Source organism: Haliotis rubra, unplaced genomic scaffold, assembly GCF_003918875.1.
Source record: "Haliotis rubra isolate DU_JTF1 unplaced genomic scaffold, ASM391887v1 Scf249, whole genome shotgun sequence".
In the NCBI taxonomy this organism is placed as follows: domain Eukaryota; kingdom Metazoa; phylum Mollusca; class Gastropoda; order Lepetellida; family Haliotidae; genus Haliotis; species Haliotis rubra.
In genome coordinates, this window is record NW_025766547.1 from 142397 (window position 1) to 156607 (window position 14211).

Sequence of the window (14211 nt, forward strand, 5' to 3'; positions counted from 1 at the left end):
TAATATCCTCTATATATCACATGTTATCAAGCACAATATCACCTTCAGGGTGAATGTGTCTACCTGTTCAAACACGACCATGATGTGTCTTGTGTCACGGTGTGTAGACAAACTCTGTATACAGGGAATGGGGAATAACTTGGCTTATTCCAGAAATCTTTGTAAAGAAAAAAACTTTCTTAACACCGCCATGCTGTCTCCAAGACAAACTTCGAGTTTGATTCTAAACATGAATGAAATGTCTGAAGCACAAATGACTTACTGATGCTGACCGCAATATCTACAAAATAATATAAACAAGGATGATTATGTCGTTTTTTATTTGTAACGACGTCAGTAGCAGCTCTAGTAGATGTGTAGTAGTAGTAGTAGTAGTAGTGGTAGTAGTGGTAGTAGTAGTAGTAGTAGTAGTAGTAGTAGTGGTAGTAGTGGTAGTAGTAGTAGTAGTAGTAGTAGTGGTAGTAGTAGTAGTAGTAGTAGTAGTAGTAGTAGTAGTAGTAGTAGTAGTCACTTGTATCCAAGTGGTATCCAATGTCTATTTCAACGCCACCCTTGCTTCATATCGCCACAACATGCAATGGTGTACATTTCAGAAGCGGGATCGATCTCGTGTTCCTCGTGCGTGCTTACTTAACCGTGTCATGTTGATATATACACCGCAGGGTTAGTGACCTCCAGCAGTCGACATAGATTCATTTTCTGATACAAGGCCCAGTAGATGTACATGGAGATATATACATTCGTCGTGTGTGGCTGTCAGTCGACAAGGACTAGCTTTTGACAGTTTGCATTACTTCAAAACATTTTCCTTCAAATGGCCAGGTCAGGTATAAGTTAAACACAAAATACGCTTGATAACAGAGATTCCTGAGAACACTTAGTAATTTTGTGGTGGGTGTTATTCAAACAAGTCACATACATAAGTAAACGTATGTAACAGACATTTGTATCGATTTTCATAGTTTTTGTACTTTTTTTCGACAACATTTTTAGAATGAATATATCGATTTGAATGACAATAAATTCCATTGCGTAACGAATCTCAATATAATTGAGATACATATCTGAACATTAAGTGTGAACTATAAATGAAAAGAAATAAAAAGACATTGAATTTCCACGGGATTTCTCTCTGTCCCTCCAACGCTCCACTAGCATGTACATGTAGTTCCTGAAAAATGTTATATAGAACGTCAAATACTAAAATGTTTTTAAGGAACTCTGAATTATTAAAAAAACTTATGATGTCTCTAGTTGAGAATGGATAGAGTTTTATGTTGTGGATGTTACGAGTTCTTATGATTAGCATAGATTCGTGTGCGCAATACCTCATCAAAATACCGTTACAATTGTGACGTCATCAGGGTGTGACACATTTTACGACTATGACGTCTTAATGAACCGATGAATGTATGAAATGATCACGCTTGTTTTATATACTAATTAATTATAATATTTCTAAAACTGCAATGGCTGCAAAGATAAAAATACAAAAAACACAAAAACACAAACAAACCAAACACCATGCACCTATGCGTGTACAATGCCCAATGTACCTGTGTTGTCTTCATGTTAACAGTATAATAGTGTTTCTTCTTTCACTAGAACCCAGAGAGTAATGTACATCTAGGGTCAATATTTGCACTGAAAAATTATAATACAATATTTGCATATAAACGAAATTTCCCAGCAATATTTAACCAGTGTAGAACATGAACAAATAAAGCCTTTATAATTAATTATGTTGCTGATTATATTTAAATAGTTTACACTTTCGACAGTTTCTTTTGTTGTCCTCGAATTAATTTAAACCTGAAGTCGACAAAAAACAAAGAAACAACAACCAAAACAACGAATACTGGAAGGGTGTGGCTTACAAAGGTGAGGGGTCATCGATATAAGCAGCTCGTGCCCATTTCAGAGCTGGCAGCTCCATTTGAGGCGAAACGAACACCACATGGAGAGAGGGATCCATGTCGATTGCTCGAGCCTATTGTTTGTTTAGCCCCAGGGGCAGAGGCAGCCCGGGAGGGGGTAAGGCAGCTAAGGGTAAGGAATTCCCCCTAAAGCGTTCACATGTGCAGTTAGACGCAGGGCTGTTTAGGTTGCTGTTGCGGGGCTATCGGATGCACTCTGCCGTTCGTATCGAGTTTCACAAATTCTAAATTTGTCAAAAACGCGAACCAATATGCATTTCCGGAAGCGTTCTCATTGAATATAGGTGTTGCCAGAACATAGGTGTTACCATGGTTACCAATATTACAAATATCTTGAATTCTTGAATTGTAAATTATATTTTTTAATTGATAATAAAGTATGTATCGCATTACTAGCACACGCAAGGTTTGGCCTCATACGTACGACATAACCACACACACACACACACACACACACACACACACACATTACACACACGCACAACACACATTACACACACATTTTATTACCTACGAGGGCGAACATATCGGGGTTCATATTTTTCATAGGATGCCCTAGGGCAAAATATCACTTTGTCATGGTAACGTGACGTCATGAACAAGGCTATGACGTCACGTTTCTTCTGTGACGTTGCGTACTACATGAGGCGACGGCGGGTAGCCAGCCTGTGTTTGAAAGTAGATTTGGGTTATTTTCCTCATTTGGACGACTTCGGTAATAAACAGAATATTATATTCGTGCCCATATCATACTATATATACGACACTCGTGCCTAAATTTCGGTATATCCCTCGCTCTCGCTCTGGAAATACCAACATTTAGGCACTCGTGTTGTAAACATGGTATGACATGGGCACTCATATAATATCCTCTCTATATATAACAATACAGAGGGCAGAGCGAGTGAGGTACCACTTCTATTTTCAGTACTTTCACTCCGTTCCTAAAAAATCTAAATAAATGCGACAGCATTGACAACTGCTCGGGGTCTCTCTCTCTCTCTCTCTCTCTCTCTCTCTCTCTCTCTCTCTCTCTCTCTCTCTCTCTCTCTCTCTCTCTCTCTCTCTCTCTCTCTCTCTCCCTCTCTCTCTCTCAAATAATCTTATAATCTGCATTCTCTCAAAAAAAGGGTTTTCTTTAGAAGCTTGCCTAACGACCATGTCCTTGTGAACACCTGGCGGGCGCACAGTCTAGTGAACACTTTCCTTCTGTACCTGACCACACAGATGTTCGGTGTTCACTTGAAGTGGTCCAGGGCATCCAAGCATGATATACAAAACTTTTCATTCAATTATTTATTAAACATTTTCAGTGTTATGTAAGAGCATACACCACATGTTGTTTCTGATCACGTGACAGACATGCGATATTTCGAATATGTACACGTATTTGCGCAATGGCAGTGTGGTATTTACAAGTCTGGGCGATGTATTACAAAATATGTTTGCAAAAAGCAGAACCATACAGGCAAACACATCAACCTTTTCACGTAATACATATTTTGTCACTTAACCTTTTGACCTCGCATAAATCAGTGACGTCATGAGGACGTAAGCGCCATAGAAACACAAGTGCATCTGACGATGAAGGATGGCTGCGGATGGTGTGACTGACGGCATTACTCTCAGCTATGGAGAAACGAGAAGACGAATTATTTCTGCAGTATATCAAACCCGCTCTCTCACATACTTACTCAGCTTAAATAGATGTGTCTTGTAAGGGAGGAATGCATTACTGCCTGTATGTGAAGGGAGACAACACTTAGTTGTTTGTGAGAATCATATTTGCATAAATCATTTTTATATTTAAACGAATTCTTCTTGATTGTTGATGACATATTTTAATGAACATATCATGGTGCTTTGTTAATGTGTAGGATAATTGTCAAGTGAAATCTCGTTAAGTAGAAACAAAATAACTCGATATATCGTTTAAGGCGACGAAAACTGATTTTATATCAGCATTTTATGTCAGAAACCTTCAGTTTCACGAATAGCAACTTGAGTTTGGTGTCAAAATATCGTCAAATGATAAACAATTTCATGATGCAATTACACCTCGTTAAATCCAGAAAGTGAAAGTGTGGTTTAAGACCATGCAACAGTGAATTGTAAATTTATCTTCTCTATCACCACTAGCTTACCACGCGTGTCACGAACATTTGATAACTCGACATTTATTCCAGAGTTAGTTTCATTTTAGCTCGGTCCCGATTGAATCTCGGATTATACATGGTGCCAAGCAGCTATGTCGGCCATGAAGGCGATTTAAGGGATCAGATGGTCGGATTCGCTGACTTGGTTGATGACGTCGTACCCCGACGACCGGGACCGTCTCTCAAAACATCAGTGACTGGATTGTCTGGTCAGAAATACTTACATGCCGTCGTCATGTAGCTGGAGGGCGGCGTTACACACAAGGTACAAAACATACCCACAAGAAAAAACAGAAAGAAAAAACAAAAAGAAAATCGCCCCCACCAAATATGTAAAGAGAAAAAACAGTAACAATATCTGGACGATAATGAAATTAGGTTAAATGTTTGAGTTGTAGCGGTGAGAAAACATGAACTATACACGCGGCTACGCCTTATGCTTAACACGTGATTCAATCCCTGCAGTCTCGCGCCCTTGAAGCACACACTTAACGTATACACTCAGCCGCGAGAAAACTGGATTATTGTTTAAACGGCGAAACTCCGTATTCAATTACAAAGTAAACCAAATAACGTAATGTGATATGAATACAACTTAGGCTAACACAAGTCGACATTACAGTTTCGACGTATGATTACGAGCAGCGAGGGAAATCTTTTTTTAATAAAGCTAGCAGGAATGGATTTCGTATTTTGGTAACGAGAAATGTGGATCTTTCAAAACTATGTCGAACATAAAATATGTTTAAATATTCATATCAAAGAATTGCACCTTGCTCAAGGATGTGTTCAAATATTATTGTAATCCACGTTATAGCTTTCATAAATATTTCAGAGTAGATGAAATCCTTTCAGAATTTATACACAGCAAATATAGACATTAGCTTGAATGGCAACCTCGACACCAATACGAACAAGAAAGATGGAGCTCTTGCGATATTTGTTAGCGGTGGTACTTGAAGCTGCAGGCGCTGTAAATCGCCCATGGCGGTCCAGAGAAGGGATTTCAACAATTGAAAATTCTTGAGCAGTTGGGCACAATACTGCTTTCTCTATCAGACCACTACAGTGGTATTGGGCATGCGCAAATACCCCGAGGGCTACTTGCCCCATGAGTGTTGTCTGATAAGGAAACAAAGCCATCACATTTATGCAAATGAAGGGACTTATTTAGCCAGCCGCTGTTTCGTACCATCTTTCATTTTTACAATAATTACCGTATAAACTGCCTTTCTATTAACTTCGCGTGGGGTCTATTTTTTTGAAAATGTGATTTCTTTGCGTAAAGGAATAAGTGTTTGCTTGTTAATAGAAAGTGACATTGACAAGGTTGATGGTTTAATTTTAGAAATGAAAATACATTTTTTTTTTTCTACTGTGACTCATGCTTGTAGTATTGGTGGGTAGATGTGTTGTAATATTTGTTCGACAACACAGAACGCTTGGAACTTGTTCATGAATAATATGAACTAATCGTGCTATTAATACATAACTAAATGAACTAAGACTTTGTCCACGTGTACATATATATTTGCTGATATCATGTATCGTCATACAGTTTAACTGACTCCAGAAACACCAACACAATAAGGGACCATTCATTCAGGTGTTCCCATGCTGGTGTCTGTGTGTACCAACAGCTGATTGCTCCGAACCCACATCAAACCTTCCAACAAGCCCCTGTTACCCTCACATTAAAAAGTCTGAAAGAAAACAACTGAAACAATAAACATTCAACGTAATCTAATGACCCATGTTCGATCGATAAAACCTATAATTTTCAATGCAGTTAAAATTTGATTAACACAACTTTTAAACTTTTTAATCATCTCCTGACGGGTTTATTGTTAATGTGTAATCCACGTTATGTGGGGGGCAATGTTCAGGAGTATTAGTTCAGCAACCTACTCCTTTAATGTAAATATTTTTATTAACATCAAAGTACAGAGCTCCATTACGAGTGTGTGTGTGTGTCTCTGTGTGTGTGTGTGTGTGTGTGGGGTGGGGGTAATCGTGTATCATCACATTTACCTCTATCAACAAAATATGTTGAAAAACGAAACTTCAGCTCCAGAGATTAATTCGTCTCTATTTTCACTCTATAGCTGCAAAATAGCGGTGAATATAATATCAATATAGCATTGATATAGCATTGAAAGGTATTGACACCAGGTGTTCGCGAATAGAGTAAGCAATTACTACCCTTAAACTTTCTCGGATTTTGTATTAACGAAAAACAGTGAAGAAGCAATAGGAGATTCAAGAAGTACACCCTGTAACTACAGCGAACAGCACCTTATTGATTATTTCACAAATTAAAAAAGAACACATGAAGAAATTAAACAGAAAGAAATTATCAGAATTTAAGTATTAAAGTCATAACGCTCTTACGGGGTATCTATATATCATGTCTAATGGCTGACGTGTACATGACAGAAGACCCACTAAGAACTTTGTAACGCTGGATAACAACATGCATGAGAACAAAACATTAAATAAGGATGCATGTCAACAGCAGGTTACAAATGATTACCCCGAGCCCATGATGCAATATCTGTTCTATGATTACCTCTTCAGATAATCTCCAGGAGTAAACGCATACATTTTGTGTTGTGTTAGTGAGGAGAAACATTCGATGCTGTATACATCTACCGATGCTTCCTACGGTAATGGAACGAAATGCTTGGACCAGACAAACCAATATTAATCCGGAAGTTATAGTCCGGACGGCTTCAAGGAGAGCGCCTCTGTTCGGTTTAACGGGGTTGCATTGTGTAAGATACATATCATTCGCTTATTGTGGCGTTCGGATCGAAACATTGTCACTATCGTTTTCAGATAACGAGACACTACATATTGGTTTAATGACCATTAAATGAACATTAAAAGCATTATCGTTAATTGTGCAGAGAAATCCTTCAGGAAACCCGGTTATTATAATATTTTGTATTCAGCAAAGTAGATCCTACAAATTGGATGATAAACATGTAAGTGTGTTAATGTTCTCACATAATGTGTATTCATTCGTTGAACGGTCATAAAATCCCCATAAATGATAAAACTAAGAATATATCTTTTTACAGAAGATGTAATATTAATTTTTGGATTATCCAATAATTTCTGGAACGATTAAAATCCAATTTATTTTAACTGAATAACAATTTAGTAAACTGCCAAATGAATTCATTTTGTTCTTGTGTATAAGTTAAACTATTTTGCATTTGTGTATTATTACCGTCGTTTTGCCATTTATATGAATTACAAATCATATAATTTATGTCATATTTGTCGTTATTGCTGCGTTAATGGGCATTTAGAACGTCTATTCATTGAAAAACATTACATATAGCGACTAAATACATATACATGTATAAATATTTATATATCGTATCCTGTATAATTCCCGATGTGACATATTAACGAAACCTAACAATTCTACGTCTACGCTGAACTCTTAAAGATTGTTTGATAATGTAAAGAATTAATGTTGATGATGGCAGTTATAATGCTGCCTCTCTCGTTAGAAAATATATGGCACAATTTAATCTAGTCACAGTTTTTTAACGGCATTTAGTTTTAAGAATTGTGTGAAAATTAGAGTTTACAAAACGATATTGATGTGACAATCAATCGAAACGAGACGATCAGATCAATTAACTGTACATTATCGCTTCTTTCAAAATTATATTTTAAACTGTGGATGTGATCGGGTAATAATATTTACATTAACAGCTTTACACAGATAGACAAAACGCGACAGTAAATATTAAATTAGCGATAAAATATCTCTCGATGAGGATGAAATTAATATAGGGAAAATATCACAGAGTGAAATATACGAATTTCGCTTTATTGCTGAAGGAAGATTCTTGAATCATATATTTTGATCGATACACTTCATTGTCGTCGTAGTCATAGTCTCAATCAAATATTTAGATGTCGTCGTTGTAGAGTAAAGGTCAGAGACATTGAAAGTCTGACACTTGAAACTCCAAATAGTATTAGCAGGTATCAAATGACAAATAACACCCGCAAAACAGATTACGAGAAGTCGTTAATGGTATTTGTACTATTATGTAGTAGGTTTCTTTGTATTTCTGCTTCGAGATAGAAATGCGGCTTATAAATGACTTATATCTGTCTCACAAGAAAACACAGCGAACAGCACCTGATTGATTTTCTTTTAACAAATCCATATCAGACAGAGCAACATCGTAGAAATTAAGAAAACAAAACAGAGAAAAACCTTAAACAGGATTAAAACATTTAAGTCATAACGCTCTTACGGGGTATCTATATATCATGTCTGATGACTGACAGCGTACATGACAGAAGACCTACTAAGAACATTGTAACACTGGATAACAACGTGCATGAGAACAAAACATTAAATAAGGATGCATGTCAACAGCAGGTTACAAATGATTAACCCGAGCCCATGATGCAATATGTTTTCGAGCTTTTCTGTGATTACCTGTTAAGTTAATCTCATGGGGTAAACGCATACAGTTTATGTTGTGTCAGTAAAGACAGATACCGGATCCCGTATACATATACTCACGCATCGTGCGATAACGGAACGAAATGATTGGACTAGACAAACCAAAATTAACCCGGAGTCTTGTAATCCGGACGACTTCACAAAGAAGAAATCATGCCATGTTTGTCGTTATTGTCGTTTAGAACGTTTAGTCGTTAAAAAGCATTACACATACCGACCAAATGCCACATACATTCATGAAGCTCAACCATTAACAGAAACATCACAGTTTTCCTGACCATGACGAATCAAATACGATTTACAAGGAATACGATATTCAGATCCCGTGGCACGGTTTTTGTTTTGAGGAATTCAGACAACTGGATATGTTTGATCAAGTAAACTGCTGCCCATATGTCATAAACACCATAGCATTATGTCGGTCTTAAATCTGATTTAACCACTAGAAGTCCACCAATGAAAAGGCTCCACGTATATTTACAGCAGGTTGTAATCATGCATCAATTCTTGCGCGTTTTGTGATTAATATATGCTTCTTTCGTTGCTTCGGTTTTGATGTATTGTATTGTATTGTATTGTATTGATTTACTATGAATATTTATCAATATCGTTTCGATGACACAATAAAGATATTGAAAGAAAATACATCATATAGTTCATCAGGCATTTACTATTGCCTGAAATAAAAACCTTTTCAGTAAAATTAAAATCTAAACTCGAATGAAATCCAAATAAAAGTGATTATTTTTCGAACTGATTATAGTGGAGTATGTGAAGTGAGCCGGATAAATATAAGTGACAAAAAAAAACATTTGCAAAATCAAAAGAAATATCTGCTAAAAGAGTCCATTGTACGATTCCGGTTATATCGTGAGCATGTGTTCGAGAATCAATATCAAATATCACTTTGAATGCAAACATTGTTATTGTTTAAGATAATAATGCATACTAGTGCAGTGGTAAGGCGTCTGCCTATCACACTGAAGGCCCGGGTTCGATCCCCGGTGGAGGCACATAGGTTCGGATCCCGGGGTGGGCACATTTGTGTAGTATCCTTGGACAAGATAGTTAGATCCACATTGTCTCAGTTCACCCAGCTGTAAAATGGGTACCCGTGAGGATGTGCTGGTAACGTGAGTGTTTAGTTTATTGCGCCTAACAGGCAGCATGGCTGTGTGATCCCCAGGGGGTTGAAAAGGTAACGGAAAGTACGAAAGTATCCTATGACCGGGGATAGTAATGTACAGAGCGCCGTGAGCAGGCAATGTGCCTGGATATGAGCGCCATATAAGCGGACTTTTACTAAATCTCGGAGTGTATATCCGCACAGCGTCTGTGAATCTGACATGAAGGTGCCCAGCATGAAATCTACACACTTGTGCTAATTTCCTAAGTGTGTCACACTCATCCAGGTGTCCAGACACGTCAGTGTCAAGGTCATCATCCTCCGGGGCATATTTTAACTCCCTCGGAAGAAAGAGGATTAGGGAATTTCCTATAGTGCATCAGAACGCGTGAAGGTACTAAACAGATTACAAGCGTGTGGTAAGCTTTTAATATGCAGAAGCCAAAGTGATTTAACGTACTACAGATTGGTTCATGTGTTTCTCTATAACAATGGATGCCATCTGTTTACTGCGGTATGGCGTTCACAAAAAACACTCACCTTTTCATGCAACGGGCGGGGCGGAAACGTAGCGTGTTTACCTTTTCGCGAACACCCGGTGTCGTCATTAGTTTTCTGTGGTCAATTCATGTGGCCTTTTCCATCCTTTTAAAAATGATTGAACCCTATGGAATCTGTTCCCGTAGATACTGGAACTGGCGTTCACGTCATATATTTCGTCCGCGCATTTCTTTATGTATCCATGAATCTGTAACTCAACATATTTCATTTTTTGTCCGTAAAAATTCATTGTTTCTGCTGTTGAATTACGACCATTTGATGAAATGATACCTTATAGTTTCAAGACGTCAGAAAGAGACAAAATACCTTTTTGCCTAAACCACAGTGTGGATACAAAATATCTCTACCTGAATATTCAAGTTTGTTTAAATATCTCTAAACCTGAATATTACAGCCCAGTTCCCCGCCGTGATGTTGCCGGAATATTGTAAAAGTAAAACCAAACTCAGTCAGTCACTCAGTCATTTCAAACTTCGCTGACGTGTGTTGTTTTCATCGTGTACCAATCTTTATTTCACGGATACACTTTTAGACAACCATATCCGTGTCATCCGGACATTTTAGTGCCAGTATTTATAATTTGCTCTATTGTGAGCATATACCGGTCAATACTCCAAACCATGCATCTATTTCAAAGGAGCATATGAACGAGCGCTCTTAAAAAACAATGGGTGTCTAGGATAGGATGCGCAATATATATTTTTAAATCATAATTTTATTTTGTTTTTTATTTGATTGAGCTATTGTTGATCTAACAAATAAAGCGACAAAAATATTAAAATCAGAATAAATCTAAGTTAAAATCACACACCACGATTTTCATTTATATTTAGTGCTATTTATTTGGTTGATGGGATCGAGTGTTAGGGAGTGGTGGTGGTGGGGTGTTGGGGTGTTGGGGTGTATCATTCACGAATCTATATTGTGTGTATGACTCCTTATGTGTATTTATCAGGACTTGGTTATCTCCTGTTCTGTGTATCAGTACATATCACTTGTTGTGTGAGACAGTGTTTATCTCTATCAATCTGTCGTAGACAGGTGGCTGTAGATAAACAGTGTCAGCACCACCCATTGGACCACTAACTGACAAGGAGGGGCGTTCCTTAGTCGGGTAGGAAAGCTGCCGCAAGATGCCCGTGTACCTGGTGGATCTGTTCTCACTGATGTCTGGGACATGAGGGCGTTGGGGAGTAGGGATCTTTGGGCGTTGGGGAGTAGGGATCTTTGGGCGTTGGGGAGTAGGGATCTTTGGGCGTTGGACGCTGAGGAGTGGGATGGGCGTTGGGATCGTTGGGGAGAGTAGGGATCTTTGGGCGATGGGGAGTAGGGATCTTTGGGCGTTGGGGATGAAGGAATCTTTGGGCGTTGGGGAGTAGGGATCTTTGGACGTTGAGGAGTTGGGATGTCCTGGATTAGGGGGCTGGAGATGCTTAGGATGTTTTAAGTCTGGGTTTTGGATACTCGGGGTGTAGCGTTGACCCCACGTATCCAAGCACTGACGCTGATAATTGTTCATCAATGATGATGATGATGATGATGATGATAGGATATTTATATAGCGCACATATCCACGCAACTAGTACATGCTCAAGGCGCCTGAGTGTTCCCTTGATGAACGGATGTGTTTTCTTCTGGCATTCTTTTAACCAACTCAACTCCCTGGGGAGTATTCAACTCATGCAGCATGGTAGGCGAAGCGAGTTATCACACCGCTTCATCCTCACAAGGTGAACTGGGACACATAGTCACAGTATTTTGTCCAATGATACTGCACATTACAATACCTGCAACTAGGTGTCTCCACATGTGTGTCCACCATCTGGTCACCTACCGTCGGATGAGTGGGTTCTTTTAAGTGCACAGGGTTGTCTACTGCACACTAGGGCTTGTGACAACACTGAAGGAGCCTGCAAGTAATGTTAGCTCCAAACGTTTTACATCCGGGCACAAGCTCGCTTACTTACATTTCGCTTACTTGCGAGGCGCTTTAGACAACTCGCCCACCATGCCCCAAGCTCGCCCACCCTGCCCCAGCTCGCCCCCCTACCCACAGCTCGCCCACCATGCCCCAGATCGCCCATCATGCCCCAGCTCGCCCACAATGCCTCCAGCTCGCCCACCATGCCCACAGCTCGCCCACCATGCCCACAGCTCGCCCACAGCTCGCCCTACCCACAGCTCGCCCACCATGCCCCAGCTCGCCCATCATGCCCCAGCTCGCCCACAATGCCCCCAGCTCGCCCACCATGCCCACAGCTCGCCCACCATACCCCAGCTCGCCCACCATGCCCCCAGCTCGCCCACAATGCGCCCACTCGCCCACCATGCCATGAAAATGGCGCAGATACGACTTGACGAACACCAGGTGTTCAAGAATCATCTGTAACAATTTTATTTACCCTCGCCTATATCTTTGGTCTCGTTCCACAAGTCGATGTGAGCGATAAGGTCATATATCTCCCATATTTTATCTCACACATTTACTATAGTCGTTCGTTCCACTACGATCGAGACGCCTCGTTCATGGCACTGAATTATTTCAAAAGTTAAACAAGCGCTAAAAGGTATTGATTTTGAATTTCGAACATAAAAATAGTTCCTGACACCAACAACAGGCATTTGACAAACTGCAGGCGGCACAAAGATGAAATCATCATCACTCATCACCACGTCATCTCACAGCATGAAGAAGTTGTTCACCCACGTCTTGTTATCGTTCCTCACTGTCCGCTAGTCTACACTAAAGCTTAGTCCCTGAATATACATAATTTTGACTGTAACAAATAAACCCATTTAAATTGAAAAGGGGCCCCAGTGAGATGGGAGATACAGAACTTCGGAAATCTAGACTTGCTTCATTTAGAGCTTTAGCATTTTGGGTGGGCTGGGCAGTAGGGAAAATAATGTGATTCAGGGACTGTGAGACAGACTGCCCACCAGCCGTATACGATGTCTCTACACTTCTCTATCTCGAAGTTGAAGTACAGAGATAAGATCGACAGAAGGAGATAGATGAGCCAGATGAATACAGACATGCGCTGTCTGGGTTCTCAGATAAACGATCGCGGTTGAGGAAATAATGGCTTCGCCGAACGAGAGATCAGGGTGGGCGTTATGCCTTGTCTGATGTATTTGTAGGTGTTAGTGCATGGGTATATCTTTGTGTATGTACGTCAGTGCTTGTATATCTTGGTGTATGTACGTCAGTGCTTGTATATCTTGGTGTATGTACGTCAGTGCTTGTATATCTTGGTGTATGTACGTCAGTGTTTGTATATCTTGGTGTATGTACGTCAGTGCATGTATATCTTGGTGTATGTACGTCAGTGCTTGTATATCTTGGTGTATGTACGTCAGTGTGGTTTGTATATCTTGGTGGTGTACGTCAGTGCTTGTATATCTTGGTGTATGTACGTCAGTGCTTGTATATCTTTGGTGTTGTACGTCAGTGTGTATATCTTGGTGTATGTCAGTGTTTGTATATCTTGGTGTATGTACGTATGCTTGTATATCTTGGTGTATGTGTCAGTGCTTGTATATCTTGGTGTATGTACGTCGTCTTGTATATCTTAGTGCTTGTATGTATGTACGTCAGTGCATGTATATCTTGTATATGGTGTATGTACGTCAGTGCTTGTATATCTTGGTGTATGTACGTCAGTGCTTGTATATCTTGGTGTATGTATCTTGGTGTATGTCAGTGCTTGTATATCTTGGTGTATGTACGTCAGTGCTTTGTATGTACGTCGGTGTTTGTATATCTTGGTGTATGTACGTCAGTGCTTGTATATCTTGGTGTATGTACGTCAGTGCTTGTATATCTTGGTGTATGTACGTCAGTGCTTGTATATCTTGGTGTATGTACGTCATGTATATGTACGTCAGTGCTTGTATATCTTGGTGTATGTACGTCAGTGCTTGTATATC